Here is a 16,330-nt window from a genome sequence, read left to right as displayed (position 1 = left end):
AATACGCGCGAGCGAAAGCCAGTTGAAGTATCACTTTTGTCCCTGGCCGAAAACATGTTTTTCTCTCTCTTCTCCGCACGGCTCGCCTTTTTCTTCTACCATATCAGCTGCAGCCTTCCACTCGAATTCTCTTTTCATTTGCGCGACACGATATCGCGTCTGCTGCGTATGTGCTGCGCTATGCGAATACGCGTGTATAGATATAACTACGTGGAAATTACGAGGTGTATTGAAAAGAACGCGAGCGGCAGGGAAATCCGAGGAGAACGAGGTCGGATGTGGAATAGAAAAATAGAGATGCTTATTTTTTTTTATTTTGCTTCCTCCTAGAGGAAGCTTCGTAATAGTAAAATTTTGAGTTTCGTCAAAACTTCTAGAAAATACTTTTTGGTGTGTTAGAAGTTCAAATCACGTGTTTTTAGAAAATGTCCGTATGGATGTGTGTGTGTGTGTGTGTGTGTGGATGTGTGTGTGTCTGTATACCGTAATATTTCTGGAACTACTCCGTCAATATCATTAAAATTTGACATGCATGTATATTTTTGGATTCTGAATTCGGGAAAAATATTTATTTTTTATTTTTCTAACTATTTTTTTTATGGCCAATTTTTGATTTTTGAAAAACACTATTTTGCATATTTTCAATCATCCCATCGTTACAAACAATTCAACTAATATACATTTGAAAGAGAATAAAATTACCTACTTTTCCCCGTTTGGTCCTTGGGATCGACCGCTTTGTTCGGCAGATAAAATGAAAAAGGTGATTTTTTTTAAATTCATATCTCTGAAACTAAACATCATAACCTTACGAAAAAAATCATGTCGATGGATCACGTATCAAACTATAGATAAGTGTAAATGCGGCGTATTTATTCTTTATTAATAATATATTCTACCTATTAGTAGTTTTAGCGAACGTTTTTCCGTCATTTGGCTCTCATATGCGCGAATCGACAAGGCGATTCGTGGCTTCAGGCCAATATGGTTAGGAGTGATTTTATAATCATTCCTAGACTACCACGACCCCCTCTAGGAGTTTTACTCCGCGGATTTTGAGGGTCACTTTCAGTGCGGAGAGGCTAAAAGGGCCGATCTGTGACTGCCAGGCCAGAGAGTCGAGTGGCGGGAGGCGTTCGCGTGAACACATGACTGCGTGTGTAGTATAGCTATAGATATAGAGGAGCGCGCGCACTGCTTCGTGTCCCTTCGGTAGTCCTCGGCGTCTTTGTTTTAGCGGGCCCGAGTTTTCGGCGGCGTTTAATGAGTAGAGCGTCAGTTCTCGGCGACAACTTGTGAGAGAAGGTCACACCAGGACCTGATCGTTCAATAAAGTCATAACATCTGATCAACAATGATTTCACAGTTTATTTTTGAACCTTAATGTAGTCTTGTCCCATACACCCTCCCTATGAATTGTCCCTATGCAACATGTTTTGAGAGTAGAATTATACGGCACAATATATATTTGTTTTTTTATAGTAAAATTAGTTTTTTTAGATTACAATCTTATTCTCTTAATACGATAACTTTATTTTTACAGAGTTACCCTTTCATCAATCTCTACTTTTTCGCGATTTTGAGAGATTTTGATCGGATTTTTCTGATTATTATATATCTTTTGCTATAAGAAAATTATGCTCCTACAGCAAAATAATTAAGCTTTGAAATATTTAAAATAGCATTCACATACTGTATTTTAAAACAATATTTTATTTATTGGAATAATAAATTTCGTTGGAGGAAGCTACGTGCTAATGAATTGGCAGCGGTTTTTATTAGTCTTTATGCGCTGAAGTGCGCGAAGTTTCCACTCTGAAGTCGAATTGATATACGCGGAAGAGCCAGATAGCTAGGGATTTATACGTTTGATGAGGAAAAATAGAAAGCTAACTCAATTTATTCATATGAGATGCGCGAAAGCCGGAGTTTTTGCTGAAATTTGTTTTCGGCATCCAGCTCTCCGCGTCGATATATAGGAATATAATGAGCTTTATAACGTAATTATATTTTCTAGCTTTATACATTAGTCGCTTATTTTAAATTCTTCATTATGGACTTTCGAGCGATATTAAAGTCCGGGCTAAATTTGTATTCGCGAATTACCGAACAGATATACAGAAACGAATAAACGTATATTTCGAATATACCTACTCTGGCACTCCCTATAGTTTAAAAATATACCGTGAACTTTTCACCGAGATAACGGAAGCGACCGAGTCCCTCATCTGTATTACACGTATATTTTTCCATATCTCTTCTCCGATATCTGTAAATGCGCGCAGTAACTCTGGATAAAAAAAAAAAACGTACCCTCGCGTTGACGTTATTTTTTTCCGCCTTTATATTACAGCGAGCGCGCACGGAGTACGCGCGAATAAAACGCATTTTATTTACACCATCAAAAGAACCGGCGACCCTCGTCGTTGCATCAGTTATCCGCGTCAGCATTACGTCAGGGGAAAGGAGGAAACGCGCGGTCGTTTTGATTTTCGCGACACGCCGAGGGAGAGAGAGAGAGAGAGAGAGAGAGAGAGAGAGAGAGAGAGAGCGACGTAAAAATCAACATGGAATCGAAAGGGAAGCCAGCGTAACGTCCGTCTCGAGTATAAAAGTCGATAGGCTCCTCGTAAAGTTGCGGTCTGTTCCGCAGCGACGCGCTAACGATTTTCTCGTTTTACTGTCTGTCTGTGTGTGTGTGCTGCGAAAGTTGCTCCGCATTACAGTAACGCGTCGTCTGGAGTTTACATCTGTCCTTGTATCTTCGAGTCTCTTCTCCGTGCTGCGTATAACGTGGAGAGAGATCGGCGTGGCCTATTTTGAAAAGAGGTCTACCTGTTTATGGTTTTTTTGTGTTCGTTTGATGCACTTGGTACATCGTATTTTCTGAATTTTTTTTTATTGGTTTTAGTAAATCGAAGTTTGAAAATGGTAGTTATTTAGCTGGGAAATTTGAACGTAGTTAGTAACGAATAGTGTGCAATGGGATGTACTTGGATTGTGAGCAGCGGAAACAAGATGATATGGATTATGCTGTGCTGACTTGAACGTCAAATTCATTAATGTAAGTAGTTCTGAAATATTCGTAGTTACCTTGATGAAGAAGATACTCATTGTACAAAGTAAGCGTGGAAGGGTATCGAATTATATATCCTGTGACTTTTCCAACATCTACTTGCCGAGAATAAATCGAAATAGCTACAACAAAGCACCTACTCACCTACGCCAAATCTAACCCATCAAAATAACTCATTCGCGGTCACTCCACTGCTCGCCATCTCGACCAAATTACTTTTTCACCTCCGCCCCCTTTTTCCCCCGCACCGATCACAACACCCAGCCTCTTCTACTTTTATTTCCCAAAGCGCGCGCAACTCTCGAGCCTCCGGCGACTCTTCTGGCAAGCAACAACATAACAGCTCTTTCTCTCTCTCACTCTCTCGCGCTTGCTTCTCACCACGTCACGCCGCGGTGCAGCTCGCCGATTGCTCCCAAGATGTAGATAAACTCGGTAAACACGAGCCAACTGCAGGAGAAGCGCTGCACACCAACAGGTTCAGCAAGTCAGAGAGGCGGCGATGCGAGCGCCCGCGCATTGTGCTTGTACAAAGTCCAGCAGCTTGACTGATGATCAAGATTACGGATAATGCGCCGAGTCACTGCTCGAGCTTACAACGCGGCTACCCCGCGGAGCTTAAGATAGGCTCCCTTGCCGCTGTGTATGACGCATTAGACGCCACGTCGGCGTTTGTGCGTCGCTTGGCTGATACTGAATTGAGCCCTTAAACTGGAAACGCGTCGAAGTGTCTCCACTGGCCGAGTAAGCTTGACAGGAATACACGGAGAGGCTACGGGTGGGCTTCGTCTCGTTTGACGCTCGCCGACGCTACCGCCACGAGCTTGCAATTAGAACGGGACAACACGAGCGAGATAAAACCCTCGAGTGTGTGCTTTGCGAAGATGAAGGTGAAATTGATTTTTTCGTAACTCTTCAAAATCACAGCTGTTTGAATCGGCTTTTGTTATTAAGAAGTATAGGCGTGGAAACAGTCGGAAGATTCACTCGAGAGATTCAATCCTAAATATTTAATAAACTCGCATAACACAGCGCAGCAGCAGCAGCAGCAGCAGCAGCAGTACACCTCAAACAACTGGATGAGGAAATAGAAGCATAATACACACAGCGCACACCGCACTGCAGCGCAGAGAAGCATCTTATACCTTTCCGTGCGCATACTTCACTTAGCCGACGCTGCGGAGTTGTAATTTAGCGCCGTCTCGGGACCTACCTCTCTCCATAAGCGGGCCACTTTCCGCGAAAGCAAGAGCCTAATAACGCCATTAGATACATCTAGCATCTCTAATCTGAAACTAGAAACTCGCATTGTATCCCGAGGAATATGCCAAACGCACGCCGCGCGATTCCTATATATATATATATATATATATATATATATATATATATATATATATATATATATATATATATATATATATATATATATATATATATATATATAGGTATACGCGAGTGCGCACACAGATAAGATGCCTGCAGGGATAGCGTTCGTTAGTTATCTCATCGCTATTTTTCCAGAATCTTTTTATCCGTTTGACAAACGCTGGTGAGTTATGTAGAAGAAAACGTCGATGGACGGACGACAAAAAATTCGGCAGCACATGCGCCGGGAAGCTCGAAAATTAGAAAATATTATTTCCCCCGACCTCCGCAGCACCTGTATACACGCAACGGTAAAGCTCGAAGGTGTGTGATCTCCGGCGGTTGTATAAGAGAAAGAAAGCACAGCGTCTCTCGGCCGAACGAAGATTTATCGTCGAGCCAAGAAAGAAAATGGAGAGAGGAGGGGTGGTCGCGACGGCGGAAGCCGTTTTTCGCAGGTTCGCCGAAGAATTACGTGATCCGGATGCGCGATATATAGCGAGCGACGAGCAGCACTAACGGACTAAGGGGGTAACTACTAATGAAAGTTTTGCACCGGAGTAATTACTTTATTGATACGGGCGCTGGCCGCGAGCGAGCGAGTGAGCGCCGGTATGATTTTTCTCCATTCCGTGACTGGAAAGCCAGATAAAGAACCCGCTGACGCAGAAAAGCGATGCATCTCGACTAGTTGGGACGTAAATTTAGATACGTCAATATAGAGCCGGTGCGCTCGCGGTTTCTGTACCAAAGCGTAAGAGAGCGAGTTTATCGAAAATAACGTCGATGTATAATAAGTCTTCGAGACAGGTTGATTGATCGCGCGTTAAGAGGATGTGAATACAAAATTCATTTCCGATTTAATCAACTGTTTCGATAAGCTCTATCTATTTTGTTCCCGACATACGAGCGCGGATCGAAGTGAGAGCAAAGATCGGCGGACAAGTGTTCCATCGCGTCATGCAAAATGTCGCGTAGGCTTCGTGGTATGTGTGGCCACTTGAATACTTGAGTATTTTTCTCTCCCTCGGGTGGATACACCCGGTAATTGGAGAGACCGCGGGGCGAGGAAAAGCCGAGATTTTCCTGTGCGGACGTGATTAGGCTAAAACAAGCGAAGCTTGTTGGGAGCATGTTGTCCGGATCGACTGCCATGAAGTGAAAGCATGGAGTCGTTGTTCTGCGCTTTGGTCGAGCGGGCGTGCGGATGGGAGTTTCAGTTATTGTTAGATTTATGGTTGACAACGAGTTGGCGTGCGTTTAGGCTAAGATATGTTTTTATGTATGCGCTCTGTTCCTGGCGTAGGTTTTTCTCTCAAGAGTTTTTTCCTGCGTCGCGGGCGAAAGCCTGAGTGAATGCGGGAACAGAGCAGGGACGAAATGTGAAGACGGCTATGACTGCGGAACACGTGCGCATTCGGGAAGAGAGGGTTTTTCTTCGCGGCGCGGGGTCAGGTTCTTATTTTTTATAGCTTTTCGCGGAGGGAACATTTCGAGATTTAGGTGCATCGGCATCTGGCGATTCAAACCGACGGACGAGAGCCGGGAAGGGGAACTCGAGTTTCGGGGACTTTGCGGGGGCGAGCGTCGCCCTGTGTGCTCTGCGGGGTCAGTCTGAATCGCGACACGGAGCTGAGAGCTTCGTCTAGTAGTTTTTGTTAAAATATAGTTTTTGCATTTTCTAATTAAATACTTACGAGTTTTTATTTTAGTTTGCCTTTTATTTATATAAGTTTTTATCCCTTTATTATTTTCAGTCTAATCGATTTTAGCTTGATTTCATTTTATGGGAATATCATTTTCATTTTTTATAGTTTAAATAAATTTAGTCATTTTTTATTAGAGGCGCGAACTCCGAAAGCGTCACTGCTCCGGTGAGCAGCCACATATTTATACGGAGTTCAGCGCGATGAATATTCCTTATATCCGCGAAAGAGACGTGTGTTTTCTGAAATAAACTAATCGGATGAATATTATATCGGAATAGCCAATTCCGGCTCTTCGAAGAAGCGACCAAATAGGATGCTATAATTGCTTAATTAGGAAATAGTTCCAACGCTCGTTCGAGCTCGCAGTGCACTGTTCAGTATATAGCCAGTTATACCCCCACAGCAACTGCCGGAGTCGATCATCATCCGATAATCCCCCGAGTCGATTTATAAGTCAGCTGGCCTGAAATTCCAGTTGCGCACACGGCGCGAAACACAATTAGGTACTTCACACTTCTGTCCAGAGCGCTGAAAAATTGAAAAACTTCGCTAGCGTTAATTAAACTTTTTTCCCGGCCGCTTGTCGTCTTTATCGTTTCTCGTCGGCAGCCGGCCCGAAGAAGCCGTCGCGGTAACCCCCATGGGTGGCAGCTCGGGATTTATTTATAGAGTAACTATCGGAGACATAAGTTCGTCAGGCGGCGGGCGCTTCGCGGGCTTTGATATACACCGGGCGATATGAGCCGCTGGTCACGGGGGACAAGATGCCGCAGCAGCCGTGCAGGAACTTGCGGCGCAAACTTGTTCTCGCGCGGGGGTTAGTCTTCGCTCCTAATGCTTCGGCCGCAAGACTGCGCAACAGCCGCCGCGGAAATTCCACGAGATTGTTACGACGCGTGGGTGTAATCTTGGCATTTCGGGCGTGTGCCGTGTCGCGCTGGATTAAAAATCGTTGGTTATTGACTGTTGATATCAGGAGTGTAATAGCGATGGATAGAACATTGCAGAGGCGAGAAATTGCCGAGACGAAATATGTGATCAGACGGTCGAGGTGGAAGTTTAGCTCTCTCTCTCTCTCTCTCTCTCTCTCTCTCTCTCTCTCTCTCTCTCTCTCTCTCTCTCTCTCTCTCGTCGTGACTTTGACGCTACTGTGCTAATAATCTACCACGTCGTATCGGTGTTTGGATTGCTTTCGCTCGATTGCTCGACTAATACTTTCTGTTTAGCTTTCGAAAAGTTTCCGTTTCTCACGGTAGACGCGATATTATGAACTTCGTGCGGTGGGAATATCATTTTTAATTTTACTTTCTGGAATTAATATGCGCAAGAAATAGCTGAATATTCATTTGAATTCTATATCAGATAGCTAGATATTTATAAATTTTTTACAAATTAATCACGTTAATCAAAACGGCGTTAATGCTATTATTCGAAGTTATTTCGAAACACCCCCGCAAAACGAATCGCTTTTGTTTCACTATCGTTGAAATATACATGAGAATCTAAATTCGATGCTTCTTTCAATATTGGTTTCTACATAACTGTCTCTTTTTGAACAAACTTCGACTTTTCCATCACCATGGTGCACCGTTCTAAAAATTGCCAGTTAAGAATAAACTCGGCTAGAGTTAAAAAAAAAAACTATTTTCAGTCACCGGCCAATTTCAATCTGGACGTTCCGCAGTCTGAAAATAATTATATCCATACCACAAACTGTCTAGGCGATCCCTTTTGACGCAGCGTCCACCGAATACTATCGATAATGATCATCGCGTCGCGTTATGCCGCACGGCGCAATCGCTGCTGCACACTCGCTCGCGAAAGTATCGGCGAGAGGTTTATATAATGCAGCGTATTACGCGCGACTAGAAATGGCTGCAAGCTGCTAACTTATCGGATCGATTATAGCTCTTATTTTACTCGACCATCGTGGCTTGGATGACTCCCAGTAATTTAGCTTAGGCTGTCTCTTTAGTTTTATATATCCAAGCAATTGCCATATTAATAAATATTACCAGTAATGTAGCACGAAAAGCAACAGATCGATCGAGTCCCTTCATCAAAAAGCACTCAAGCTTCCGAAAGCTTCGTTCGAATTCATGTCAGGAATCGAAGCGAAACAGGAGGCGAAACGAACACATAAACCGTCTCTTAACCCAGTCACCCGCGGACTTCACATTCACGCACACTAGTATTCCTCCAGGTTGTTTCACGTTTTGCGCTCAATGCAAATGAGTCACTATGGCCGTTTACGTTTCCATTAGCCCGCAAGCCTCTCTCGCGCATACTCGCGAGAGTAAGAGCGATAAATTTAGCTTCGTTGTCCCGCCCACCTCACAACACAGTGACGTGCATAAGCGTCCGTATGGAGATCGGGCTGCTTCTTCGTACATGATTATGCTGCATTCGCGCGGCTTTCGTGTAATTAAGTGGAACACTTTGGAGATAGAAAGCTGTTTCGAGGCGGTGTAAAGTAATATTTTAATTAGCTGAGGAAGGCTGACTTTTTCTACGGAAACTTTGTAATAGTTGGCTGATTGATCGTTGACTTTATCTACTGGGCAATGGCTTTAAATTTACGAGCCCGATGTGTAACATTTAAGCCTAGCTTCTAATTCATCGTGATAAGGGAATAGCGTGTTTCTTTGAGTCATGATTATAATTAATTTTATTCGCAATCTCTTGGATCACGCTATAATATTACATTAAGAATAATCGTGATGTGCTATGTATCTATGCTAATACAGTTATTAAGCGAATATTAACTAAGCAAAATATCGTTAAAAAATCTTTCATATAATTTTTATTCCAGATATCCTGTAAATAGACGAGTCAGTAAGTTACGGTAGAATTTAAATCAGCCAATATAATCTCGGTTGGAGTTTTCAAAGGTAAGTTTACACAGAAGCTGGGTTATTTTTAAACCTCCAAAATATCAATACTATGAATGAGATAATTAAATAAGGTACATCAAAGAGCATTTTTAGCGCAACGTAGAAAGTATCAGGTTTATGTTTCAACTTGCCTTATTCATCGCGGAAAAGTTTTTAAATAATGCATTCGAATACATTTTCCGAACTGCCGTTATTTAAAGAATTTTAATTTCAAACTGCGCCAACTTTCTCTTTGTACGCGTAAATGAAAAAATTTTATTCTTCATTTCACCGAAAATCATAATAAAATAACGATGTTTATTACTTTCACATTTTAGTTATTTCACCCTGTCTGTTCAAAGCTATACGTGTACGTTTTTACTACTAATATTTGTGCTCTCTTGCTCTCCCTCGAAAATAAAGTTCAATCCGTTTCTCGGATAATTGCCCTCTCAACCGCATATCCAGGCCACAGTCCTAGGCGTACACGAGGCTGGGAAACATTTACCCGATAAAACGCTGAAAAATGATCGAAATCCTTATTAACCGTCTTCTCCATCAAGAGCTTCGTATAGTAAAGACCGCGTCGGTGGTATAATCGACCGCCGCCAGCCAAGTAGCAGCGGCAGCAGCAGCTCTTGAACAAAGAAAACCGAAAATGAGCCCGTAGCGCCTCTGCGACGAATTACGGAGCATTATCTCTCTTCTCTCTTGCTCTGTCTCTCGTCCCAGGCTTTTTCCCTAGGCAGCATATAAGGAGGCTTGTGCTCACGCGCGTTGCGCCGCAACTGGCGGCCGGCTTAATTGTTATAAATTGCCCTCTTCGGCCGGCGAAATGATTTAGCGCCGCGGCCTGCATAAATTGCAACAAAGATTTCGCTCTAAAAGAGTAATTTACGGGTTTTAACCTTATGCAGGATTTATGCGCGACACGAGGAGAGGAGAAAAGCGCAAGAGGAGGAAGATGGTAAAGAGGGAGAGAGAGAGAGAGAGAGAGAGAGAGAGAGAGAGAGAGAGAGAGAGAGAGAGAGAGAGAGAGAGAAGCAGGATATTCTGCTTCTCCGGTTTCGCAGCCCTGCGGGACGAGCACGGGGGCTTTTTTATTCTTTCTTTGCACGGCCTTTCCTGCCGGATAACGTCTCGAGCTCGTTTACTCGCGACTCGATTTAAGGAAGCAGCTTATATGCATTAGACTTATAATTGGGAAATGCGTGGCGTAGGCAATTATATAAAAAAAAAAAAAACGGTAACGGAATTTTTTTTCCATGATCGTATGATTAAGTCAATTTATTCATAAACAAAATGGGCCTATTTGGGATTAAGATGAGCTCGATTACCACAATGAAGCTCTTGTACGTAATAAACAAACTTCGATAATAACTTCCATCCCCCTCAAAAGCAAATTACCTCGAGCCAACATCTTTCGGGACCTCCAAAAATAAGACGAAATTACACAGAGCTTTGGCCTTATAAAGCTCCCAATTTTATCCCCTTCTTCGTATTTCTCGGAAATACAGCACCCACACATACAACCTTACGTTTCACGAGAGAGAGAGAGAGAGAGAGAGAGAGAGAGAGAGAGACAGCGAAGAGCCGTATAACAAGTGACGCAAGCGCCTCTCGTGGTAATTTCTGCGCTAGGCGCCTTCTAATTTCTCCATTTAACAGACACACACTTGGCGCTAACTCGCAGTAGAGAGAGAAAGTCCTTTTGTGCTCAGTCCTTTGACGGCACGTCTCGGGGATTTCGAGGCGCGCGCGAGTGCGTCTCTTTTGGAATATAACGACGAGATTTTCGCGCTCTCGCTAATCCCGTTAATAGAATGCCCGAAGATTCTCCGTCTGATTCCGCGACTGAGGCCGCTTCGTCAGACTTTAGACGAGCTACTTATTCTACCGAGAATTAGGATTATGCTTCGTGTGGGAGGGATGTGTATCATGGCTGCTGTTGTTTCTCGGTTTTGCGGGTCGGCCACTGATGTTTCAGGAGGGATGAGATTTTCTGATTTTGAGAACAATCCTGGTCTGCGGTGCAGATGCATCACGTGAAAGCGGATCAGTGCGTGTTTTGTTACATAAATAATACCTTTCCTCGTTCACCGCACCAGTCTCTATTTTGAAGCGAACGTATAATGTAAATCGAGCTCGCAAATACGAATAGCAACATACTGACCCACATATTGTAAACCATATAGTCGGCACGTATATCTTGGCGAAACTAATAATAATCTCCGCAAGCCACAATCAGCATCAAACCGAAATTCAAACTAGGTAATTGACCCTTAGTCCACTCGGAGAAGCGGGACAGCCACAGAGTATATTCCCCGCACTATGTTCGGTGACGCTCAAGATTGTGCTGATTCGCGCGTTAACCTGGCCAACGTACCGTCCGAAATTCGCATCAGCGAGGAGTCGCGCATCGCGCATATACACAGACGCACACATATACAGAGCAAGCGTAATCCTTCGCTCGCACAATGCGCACCTTCTGCTATGCAGAGGCATCTCTCTGCCTATGGCCGTCGGTGGATAAGGCACGTACGTCGGCCAGCGTAATGCCAGAATCGTATTTACCCTTCGTCCATCTCTCTGTTTCGCGTGTGGCTCTGGCTCTTCTTTATGGTGCAAATGCAGAGGACTGTCGCTGTCCGCTTGGTTTATTCGAGGGAAGAGATGCTGTTTGCGCACTGCTTGTCGTCGTGGTGTAATGAGTTGTTTTCTCTCGTAAAACCGAAGAAATTCGAAGAATCGTTGGATGTTCGTTTTATCATTTTGAGAGGATGTTTTTGGCGAAAAGTTTTCAGGCAACCAGTTGGTATCGAGTGATGAGCGCATTGACTGACAATGTGGACATTTCATTCGTACGAGGATTTCTGGAACCTGACTAGGCGCTGCGTTAAAACTGCATGAATTCCAAGCTCGAATTTGCATGTGTTTATGTAAGTTACTCTTGATTTTTTTTACGCGAAAATTTGAAATATTTTCCATGCAAATTCACGGTTCGCGTTAGTGCATTTTTGTGAATTGTGAAGGATGAAATTTCGCGGCAATATTTCTTAATTTCGAAAGAGAACATTTTTTGCTAGATGAAGTAAGTTTTTTGAAAATTTACGCTGGCTTTTTCAACAGCGGAGCTACGAATCATCATAAAATATTGTGAACAAATACAATCTCCTCACTAACAGTTGTATAAATCTATGATAATGAAGAAGATTTCAAAACACTCGTGAATATGAGCTTGATTGCCTACTCGTCAACAATGCAGGTTACCGCAGCCATTGTAGGCTTTATAGGCAACGCAAACAATCGGCGTTTATGTGTAATCTCTCCATTCACGTACAATCAAATTTACAATGTGCACAGAACAGGCTCTATGTTATCAGTAACGATGCACCTGTTACGCATTGTGTGAACCTTTGAATAAGTTTCTCCGAGCATTGTTTTACTTATAAAATCGCTATTTTGTCTTTAATTAAAATTAAAAGCACGCGCGAATAAGGCCATACGTTATATTTCCTTTCGAACCATATACATGCCCGTCTGATGATTTATTATAAAATAGAATCGTAAATCACAAAATGATTGCCCCCTCCTGAATTATTCATTAAAATTAACAACTGATGGCCATTTGTATAAATGTAGTTGCTTTATATAATTGCTTTACATCGCGCCATAATTTGTCTGAATATCATTACTTCGTAATTACGTTCCTGTTTCATTAACTGAACAACTCGCGCCTTTAAATATTAATTACATGTATACATTCAGTTTCCACGCAAATTCGAATCGTGTACCATCTGTGCTTTTTAAAACTGGAGTTCAGCGCATCAGTTTGCGTCATTCGACGAATAACTCTCGCGGAAAATTGGCTCAAAAATCTAAAAATTGACCCCCGCGCCAACTCGGGATAAAAATTACCAAATAAACTTTCCCTCAGTTACACCAAACTCCAGCTGGAACACGCCAGCACATATGCCTCGCGAATTTCGCGTCGAATAATTATGCAAATCGAGACGAAGTAGGGCTAGAAACAGACGCACCCACCCACGTGGTTCGAAGGAATACGAGTGGAAAAGTTTTTCATCCAACTGGTGTCCCGTTGCAGTAACGTACTGCACTATTCGGTGGTTAATAACATGGCCGCGTGTAATATTTCGACTTCAATTTTGGGTCACGCGCGAGGTTGCACGTATCTTCGCCGACATTTGTTCACTTGGCCTTCGGCTTATATGACGTGTTCGTGAATGCCGTTAAGTTTGATAATCCGATAAATCGTCCGGCAACGATTCGACATTAAAATGCAGAAATCAACGGCGTGAAACAGGAACGGGGTCAATTGTTCGCGTTTTCGGTGGTATAATTTGAGGCATCAAGAGGTGCAAGAGCGATTATTCGCAAATTATATCTAGCAAAACTTTGTTTTAAGTAGTACGTGTTCGGCTTTTGTCAGACGTACCATATTAAACATTTTCCCATTTTCCTCTCGAACATTTTCGAAAAGGGAATGTAAATTTAATCGTAAAATCTATTGAATATATCGACCGTGTCGTTCTCATAAATTTCATAGAATGTCTACTACATCGCACCACATCGATGCGAGATTATCAATTCAGCAGCGTTGAGCTCTTTCAGTTCGTTGCAATGTTTATCGACGACAGCGGATTTTCAGCGAGTGGGCGAAAGAAATCATTTATGCATTCGCGTTTCGCGCGCAGTGGTGGCAATGCACTTTTGCCCGCGGATTGTCGTGTTTTACGATAATGACTGATTCCCATATTTTCTCGTAAATTTTCATTTCGATGCGTGTAATCGAGTGCTTATGAATTTTCCGCAAGCCCACATTGAAGCTCTTCGCGCCACTGGTATAGCGATGCCTTTAATGAGTGTTATGGGTATTTTTAATTCGTTTTTTTTCCCCAAATGCAGGTACAACAGATCGATCGCTCAGTACCAAATCAAAACAGCAACGACCCAAACACAGCTAAGTCTCGAAAGAGAAAGAATTTTTAAAAACGAATGTAGGTCAGTCACACTCGAGCATCAGAACAACCTCACGCTCATACCCTCTCAAACATCACAACTCAAGCCCCAATATACCACGTCCCACAAAGCAGCAGTAACAGATGCTTACAGCGCAAATCCCGTATACAAACTGAATCTCTCTCTCTCTCACTCTCTCTCTCTCTCTCTCTCTCTCTCTCTCTCTCTCTCTCTCTCTCTCTCACTGTCTCTCACTCGTGCATTCACGCGCACACATCGACATTACGTCAACGCTCGCGCACACATCAGAAACAGAACACCGCACGCGTGCGATACTGGCATTCGAATATTCCAAACCAAAGTCGAGTGCGCGCATTTCCACACGCGTGTGTGTATGTATATAGCTGCAGTGTTATACGTACAGCACCACAGCGCTGATATACCATAAATTCTACCTCTTACATAAAGTTACATCCCCCCACTGCAGCAGCGACGCTTGTACGTACGTGCATTCAACAGTCGGAATGCAGTGCGTTCGAGCAATGTATTCAATAGCCCGCGTGTTCCTGCGTGTATATATATATATATATATATACGCAAGTCGAGCATAGCTTTGGCACACGTATATAGGATCGAAACAAGGCCTCGCTTATACACGCGTACGCGTATAGGCCGCTGTGCTACGTAGGGCTCGCTTATCCTTATTACGACGAAGGTCAGTGGGTGAATCTACAATTGCAATCAAGGCAGAGTAGTGATGTATATTTACGTGTGAACTACGTACACAGCTGCAAAAACGAACACGCGTCCGCGAAATAATAAACTCGAAACAAACTCACGTGTGTCGCGTACACACACAGGCTGACATTCAGCCACGGCTAAACGTACACTCAAATATACATAGTAGACTTAGTCGTGTGTAAAAATACACACGCGATCGTGCCGAGGCCTAGCGTCTATGTGTGTGTCCGTGTTTTACTGGCGGCTGGCCGAATAAATGGGAGCTCATTTCGCGAGCTCTAACTCAGCCATAAAAATGATAAAGAAGGGTAGCGACGCCGCGCGAAATATAAAAGTACACATACATATGAAGAGCAGGAAGGCACGCGTGCGCATTGGAAATCAATGCGGCACTGCTGCCGCCGCCGTCGTTCATCCTGTCGCGTGTGTGCTGATCTGCCCGCGTCGGCCAATTGCCTGAAAGCCTTCGGGGAAAGAGAGAAGAGCATCTTCCCGGTGCAATCGGCCACGAGCGGTGTGAGAGCGTTTGTTTTTTGCCTTCCATCAATGTTTCATGCCGATTTTTCAAGCGACGTGTATAACGTACACGCCGGAGAGGCAAAGATTTCCAGGCTGTTTTTCATGCGTGCGCGCGGCTGTCCCAGTTACCCGCCGCGAGCTCACGAGATCGGAGAGATTTCCCCAAAGACCGAGATTCGCATAATGTGTTTCGTAATGTTTTTCGTTATATTGTGTGGAGATTTTTCCTTCCTGATTAGAATTTCTGCTTTTGATTAATCGCGGGCTGTGATGTCCTGATATAACTGTGAGACCCGGAAATTCGAAGCTTTCAAAATCACGTCGTTTAATCGAGTGGCACTCTCGGAGAGAGAGAGGAAATGATTTCCGAGCGGTAAATATGGAATGGATTTTTTTTTGACGTGCGTGAATTTCACCAAAGAGTATATCAACGCGCTATAATTGAAATTATTTCCGAGAATTGACGTTGTTCAATGATTGATTGCGATTTTCGAAAATAGCATTAAATAGCCGCACTTGCCTATACCAGGAATACACGCAGTCGCTCGCATCGATACGTGCGAAATTTAAACCCGCTACACGGAGTGGGCTGTAAATAAAAATAAACCCTGAGCAATTCCGGACCTAACTAAATAAAGTAAGTCTTTAACGACTCCAATCCTCTCCATCCCAATAGACTATCAAGAGAACTCATTGATAAATCGATTCATCACCCGACGCATCCACCCCCACATCCCTCGCCTCGTAGTTAAATTGAAGAAGCGCAGCTCCGATTTAGTTCTTCCAATCTGCCACCTCTCGAAGATCCACCGTCTGGCGCGAGATGAGTCCGAGGAGGAAAAAAAAGAGCAACGAGTTCATTGTGGATGCGTAAACGAATTACAGGCCGAGTTCTTTGAAGGGCGAGCGAAGCTCTCGCCGGAGTGGGCTAAAATGGATGAGGAAAGGGAGTCTCTGCCAACGTCGAGCTAGTCGTTATCTCCGCGCCGGTAAAGAGAGGAAAAAAGAAAAGGTGGAACACACAGACAGAGAAGACGAACGAAGGAGGCGTGAAGAACAGAGTCGGA

At 43.5% G+C, this 16,330-nt stretch overlaps 1 protein-coding gene across 5 annotated transcripts in view; it reads left to right on the top strand.

The window, feature by feature from the left end:
- The window catches only part of LOC100120219 (discoidin domain-containing receptor 2), a 185,155-nt gene that overhangs the window by 41,423 nt on the left and 127,402 nt on the right, over window positions 1-16,330 (top strand). For 4 of the 5 annotated variants that reach the window (XR_004226327.2, XM_031920837.2, XM_031920840.2 and 1 more), the window contains one exon: window positions 8,963-9,041. The exons of the other annotated variant lie outside the window; for it this stretch is intronic. The gene's annotated coding sequence lies outside the window, so the exon portion shown is untranslated. The remainder of the gene's footprint in view (window positions 1-8,962; window positions 9,042-16,330) is intronic. 5 annotated transcript variants of the gene reach the window in all.

This window comes from Nasonia vitripennis, chromosome 1 (assembly GCF_009193385.2).
Source record: "Nasonia vitripennis strain AsymCx chromosome 1, Nvit_psr_1.1, whole genome shotgun sequence".
NCBI lineage: Eukaryota > Metazoa > Arthropoda > Insecta > Hymenoptera > Pteromalidae > Nasonia > Nasonia vitripennis.
Note: the sequence above shows the minus strand (reverse complement) of the source record. Positions and strands in the feature narration are given on the sequence as shown.